Below are 7,163 nucleotides of genomic sequence, written 5' to 3' on the forward strand. Positions count from 1 at the left end.
GAGATAATACTGAAAGGAACATATCTAGTGAATTTGTGTAGAATACTGCTGATTCACTGTGCCTCTCATAAATGCAATCTAGGTGTTTTTAGCTATTACCAGAGATAATACTGAAAGGAACATATCTAGTGAATTTGTGTAGAATACTGCTGATTCACTGTGCCTCTCATAAATGCAATCTAGGTGTTTCTAGCTATTACCAGAGATAATACTGAAAGGAACATATCTAGTGAATTTGTGTAGAATACTGCTGATTCACTGTGCCTCTCATAAATGCAATCTAGGTGTTTCTAGCTGTTACCAGAGATAATACTGAAAGGAACATATCTAGTGAATTTGTGTAGAATACTGCTGATTCACTGTGCCTCTCATAAATGCAATCTAGGTGTTTCTAGCTGTTACCAGAGATAATACTGAAAGGAACATATCTAGTGAATTTGTGTAGAATACTGCTGATTCACTGTGCCTCTCATAAATGCAATCTAGGTGTTTCTAGCTATTACCAGAGATAATACTGAAAGGAACATATCTAGTGAATTTGTGTAGAATACTGCTGATTCACTGTGCCTCTCATAAATGCAATCTAGGTGTTTCTAGCTGTTACCAGAGATAATACTGAAAGGAACATATCTAGTGAATTTGTGTAGAATACTGCTGATTCACTGTGCCTCTCATAAATGCAATCTAGGTGTTTCTAGCTGTTACCAGAGATAATACTGAAAGGAACATATCTAGTGAATTTGTGTAGAATACTGCTGATTCACTGTGCCTCTCATAAATGCAATCTAGGTGTTTCTAGCTGTTACCAGAGATAATACTGAAAGGAACATATCTAGTGAATTTGTGTAGAATACTGCTGATTCACTGTGCCTCTCATAAATGCAATCTAGGTGTTTCTAGCTGTTACCAGATAATACTGAAAGGAACATATCTAGTGAATTTGTGTAGAATACTGCTGATTCTGTGCCTCTCATAAATGCAATCTAGTGTTTTCTCTAGCGTTACCAGAGATAATACTGAAAGGAACATATCTAGTGAATTTGTGTAGAATACTGCTGATTCACTGTGCCTCTCATAAATGCAATCTAGGTGTTTCTAGCTGTTACCAGAGATAATACTGAAAGGAACATATCTAGTGAATTTGTGTAGAATACTGCTGATTCACTGTGCCTCTCATAAATGCAATCTAGGTGTTTCTAGCTGTTACCAGAGATAATACTGAAAGGAACATATCTAGTGAATTTGTGTAGAATACTGCTGATTCACTGTGCCTCTCATAAATGCAATCTAGGTGTTTCTAGCTATTACCAGAGATAATACTGAAAGGAACATATCTAGTGAATTTGTGTAGAATACTGCTGATTCACTGTGCCTCTCATAAATGCAATCTAGGTGTTTCTAGCTGTTACCAGAGATAATACTGAAAGGAACATATCTAGTGAATTTGTGTAGAATACTGCTGATTCACTGTGCCTCTCATAAATGCAATCTAGGTGTTTCTAGCTGTTACCAGAGATAATACTGAAAGGAACATATCTAGTGAATTTGTGTAGAATACTGCTGATTCACTGTGCCTCTCATAAATGCAATCTAGGTGTTTCTAGCTGTTACCAGAGATAATACTGAAAGGAACATATCTAGTGAATTTGTGTAGAATACTGCTGATTCACTGTGCCTCTCATAAATGCAATCTAGGTGTTTCTAGCTATTACCAGAGATAATACTGAAAGGAACATATCTAGTGAATTTGTGTAGAATACTGCTGATTCACTGTGCCTCTCATAAATGCAATCTAGGTGTTTCTAGCTGTTACCAGAGATAATACTGAAAGGAACATATCTAGTGAATTTGTGTAGAATACTGCTGATTCACTGTGCCTCTCATAAATGCAATCTAGGTGTTTCTAGCTGTTACCAGAGATAATACTGAAAGGAACATATCTAGTGAATTTGTGTAGAATACTGCTGATTCACTGTGCCTCTCATAAATGCAATCTAGGTGTTTCTAGCTGTTACCAGAGATAATACTGAAAGGAACATATCTAGTGAATTTGTGTAGAATACTGCTGATTCACTGTGCCTCTCATAAATGCAATCTAGGTGTTTCTAGCTATTACCAGAGATAATACTGAAAGGAACATATCTAGTGAATTTGTGTAGAATACTGCTGATTCACTGTGCCTCTCATAAATGCAATCTAGGTGTTTCTAGCTGTTACCAGAGATAATACTGAAAGGAACATATCTAGTGAATTTGTGTAGAATACTGCTGATTCACTGTGCCTCTCATAAATGCAATCTAGGTGTTTCTAGCTATTACCAGAGATAATACTGAAAGGAACATATCTAGTGAATTTGTGTAGAATACTGCTGATTCACTGTGCCTCTCATAAATGCAATCTAGGTGTTTCTAGCTGTTACCAGAGATAATACTGAAAGGAACATATCTAGTGAATTTGTGTAGAATACTGCTGATTCACTGTGCCTCTCATAAATGCAATCTAGGTGTTTCTAGCTGTTACCAGAGATAATACTGAAAGGAACATATCTAGTGAATTTGTGTAGAATACTGCTGATTCACTGTGCCTCTCATAAATGCAATCTAGGTGTTTCTAGCTGTTACCAGAGATAATACTGAAAGGAACATATCTAGTGAATTTGTGTAGAATACTGCTGATTCACTGTGCCTCTCATAAATGCAATCTAGGTGTTTCTAGCTGTTACCAGAGATAATACTGAAAGGAACATATCTAGTGAATTTGTGTAGAATACTGCTGATTCACTGTGCCTCTCATAAATGCAATCTAGTGTTTTCTATGAATTTGTGTAGAATACTGCTGATTCACTGTGCTCTCATAAATGCATCTAGGGTTTCTAGCATTAACAGAGATAATACTGAAAGGACATAGCTAGTGAATTGTGTAGATACGGCTGATTCACTGTGCCTCTCATAAATGCAATATTAGGGTGTTTCTAGCTGTTACCAGAAGACTATTACGGAACGGAACATATCTAGGGGATTTGTGTAGATACTGCGCTGATTCACGGTGCCTCTCATAAAGGCAATTTAGGGGTTTTCTAGTGTTACCAGAGATAATACTGAAAGAACATATCTAGTGAATTTGGTGTAGAATACTGCTGATTCACGGTGCCTCTCATAATGCAATCTAGGTGTTTCTAGCTATTACCAGAGATAATACTGAAAGGAAACATATCTAGTGAATTTGTGTAGAAACTGCTGATTCACTGTGCCTCTCATAAATGCAATCTAGGGTTTCTAGCTATACCAGAGATAATACTGAAAGGAAAACATATCTAGTGAATTGTGTTTGTGTAGAAATACTGCTGATTCACTGTGCCTCTCATAAATGCAATCTAGGTGTTTCTAGCATTACCAGAGATAATACTGAAAGAACATATCTAGTGAATTTGTTGTAGAATGAGATACTGCTGATTCACTGTGCCTCTAATAAATGCAATCTAGGTGTTTCTAGCTGTTACCCAGAATAATACTGAAAGGAAATATCTAGTGAAATTTGTGTAGAATACTGCTGATTCACTGTGCCTCTCATAAATGCAATCTAGGTGTTCTAGCTATTACAGAGATAATACTGAAAGGAACATATCTAGTGAATTTGTGTAGAATACTGCGGACTGATCACTGTGCCTCTCATAAATGCAATCTAGGTGTTCTAGCTGTTACCAGAGATATAATACTGAAAGGAACATATCTAGTGAATTTGTGTAGAATACTGCTGATTCACTGTGCCTCTCATAAATGCAATCTAGGTGTTTCTAGCTATAACCAGAGGTAATACTGAAAGAACATATCTAGTGATTTTTGTAGAATACTGCTGATTCACTGTGGCCTCTCATAAATGCAATCTAGGTGTTTCTAGCTGTTACCAGAGATAATACTGAAAAGAAAATATCTAGTGAATTTGTGTAGAATACTGCTGATCACTGTGCCTCTCATAAATGCAATCTAGGTTGTTTCTAGCTGTACCAGAGATAATACTGAAAGGAACATATCTAGTGAATTTTGTGTAGAATACTGCTGATTCACTGTGCCTCTCATAAATGCAATCTAGGGTTTCTAGCTATTGACAAGAGATAATACTTAAGGAACATATCTAGTGAATTTGTGTAGAATACTGCTGATTCACTGTGCCTCTCATAAATGCAATCTAGGTGTTTCTAGCTGTTACCAGGAAGATAATACTGAAAGGAAACATATCTAGTGAATTTGTGTGTAGAATACTGCTGATTCTGTGCCTCTCATAAATGCAATCTAGGTGTTTCTAGCTATTACCAGAGATAATACTGAAAGGACATATCTAGTGAATTTGTGTAGAATACTGCTGATTCACTGTGCCTCTCATAAATGCAATCTAGGTGTTTCTAGCTGTTACCAGAGATAATACTGAAAGGAACATATCTAGTGAATTTGTGTAGAAGAATACTGCTGATTCACTGTGCCTCTCATAAATGCAATCTAGGGTTTCTAGCTGTTACCAGAGATAATACTGAAGAGAAATATATAGTGAATTTGTGTAGGGGTATAATCCTGCGATTCACTGTGCCTCTCATAAAATGCAATCTAGTTGTTTTCTATCCGTTACCAGAGATAATAGTGAAGATAAGGAACATATCTAGTGAAGTGTGTAGAATACTGCTGATTCACTGTGCCTCTCAAAGGCAATCTAGGTGTTTCTAGCTATTGACCAGAGATATACTGAAAGGAACTGAAACATGTCAGTGAATTTGTGTAGAATACTGCTATTTCACTGTGCTCTATAAATGCTTTCTAGGAGGTTTTAGCTAGAACCAGAGATAATACTGAAAGGAACATATCTAGTGATTGTGTGTAGGAATACTGCTGATTCACTGTGCCTCTCAGAAATGCAATCTAGGTGTTTTAGCTATTACCAGAGATAAATATGACGAAAGAACATATCTAGTGAATTGTGTAGAATAGCTGATTCACTGTGCCTCTCATAAATGCAATCTAGTGTTTCTAGCTGTTACCAGCAATAATACTGAAAGGAAAATATCTAGTGAATTTGTGTAGAATACTGCTGATTCACTGTCCTCTCATAAATGCAATCTAGTTGTTTCTAGCTATTACCAGAGATAATACTGAAGGAACATATCTAGTGAATTTGTGTTAGAATACTGCTGATTCACTGTGCCTCTCATAAATGCAATCTAGGTGTTTTAGCTATTACCAGAGATAATACTGAAAGGAACATATCTAGTGAATTTGTGTAGAATACGCTGATTCACTGTGCCTCTCATAAAATGAAATGTATCTAGGTGTTCTAGCTATTACCAGAGATAATAATACTGAAAGGAACATATCTAGTGAATTTGTGTAGGAACTGCTGATTTCACTGTGCCTCTCATAAATGCATTTCTAGGTGTTTCTAGCTATTACCAGAGTAATACTTGAAAGGAACATATCTAGTGAATTTGTGTAGAATACTGCTGATTCACTGTGCCTCTCATAAATGCAATCTAATGTTTCTAGCTGTTACCAGAGATAATACTGAAAGGAACATATCTAGTGAATTTGTGTAGAATACTGCTGATTCACTGTGCCTCTCAGAAATGCAATCTAGGTGTTTCTTGCTGTTACCAGAGATAATACTGAAAGGAACAATATAGTGAATTGTGTTAGAATACTGCTGATTCACTGTGCCTCTCATAAATGCAATCTAGGTGTTTTCTAGCTATTACCAGAGATAATACTGAAAGGAACATATCTAGTGAATTTGTGTAGAATACTGCTGATTCACTGTGCCTCTCATAAATGCAATCTAGGTGTGTTTCTAGCTATTACCAGAGATAATACTGAAAGGAACATATCTAGTGAATTTGTGTAGAATACTGCTGATTCAATGTGCCTCTCATAAATGCAATCTAGGTGTTTCTAGCTGTTACCAGAGATAATACTGAAAGGAACATATCTAGTGAATTTGTGTAGAATACTGCTGATTCACTGTGCCTCTCATAAATGCAATCTAGGTGTTTCTAGCATTACCAGAGATAATACTGAAAGGAACATATCTAGTGAATTTGTGTAGGTTAGAATACTGCTGATTCACTGTGCCTCTCATAAATGCAATCTAGGGTTTCTAGCTATTACCAGAGATAATACTGAAAGGAACATATCTAGTGAATTGTGTGTAGAATACTGCTGATTCACTGTGCCTCTCATAAATGCAATCTAGGTGTTTCTAGCTTTACCAGAGATAATACTGAAAGGAACATATCTAGTGAATTTGTGTAGAATACTGCTGATTCACTGTGCTCTCATAAATGCAATCTAAATGTTTCTAGCTATTACCAGAGATAATACTGAAAGGAACATATCTAGTGAATTTGTGTAGAATACTGCTGATTCACGCTTGCCTCTCATAAATGCAATCTAGGTGTTTCTAGCTGTTACCAGAGATATACTGAAAGGAACAAATCTATTGTGTAGAATTTGTGTAGAATACTGCTGATTCACTGTGCCTCTCATAAATGCAATCTAGGTGTTTTCTAGCTGTTACCAGAGATAATACTGAAAGGAACATATCTAGTGAATTGTGTAGAATACTGCTGATTCACTGTGCCTCTCATAAATGCAATCTAGGTGTTTCTAGCTGTTACCAGAGATAATACTGAAAGGAACATATCTAGTGAATTTGTGTAGAATACTGCTGATTCACTGTGCCTCTCATAAATGCAATCTAGGTGTTTCTAGCTATACCAGAGATAATACTGAAAGGAGATATCTAGTGAATTTGTGTAGAATACTGCTGATTCACTGTGCCTCTCATAAATGCAATCTAGGTGTTTTTTCTAGCTTACCAGAGATAATACTGAAAGGAACATATCTAGTGAATTTGTGTAGAATACTGCTGATTCACTGTGCCTCTCATAAATGCAATCTAGGTGTTTCTAGCTGTTACCAGAAATAATACTGAAAGGAACATATCTAGTGAATTGTGTAGAATACTGCTGATTCACTGTGCCTCTCATAAATGCAATCTAGGTGTTTTTCTAGCTATTACCAGAGATAATTTACTGAAAGGAACATATCTAGTGAATTGTGTAGAATACTGCTGATTCACTGTGCCTCTCATAAATGCAATCTAGGTGTTTCTAGCTATTACCA

The sequence above is a fragment of the Octopus sinensis genome, linkage group LG23 (assembly GCF_006345805.1).
Source record: "Octopus sinensis linkage group LG23, ASM634580v1, whole genome shotgun sequence".
Classification (NCBI taxonomy): Eukaryota; Metazoa; Mollusca; class Cephalopoda; order Octopoda; family Octopodidae; genus Octopus; species Octopus sinensis.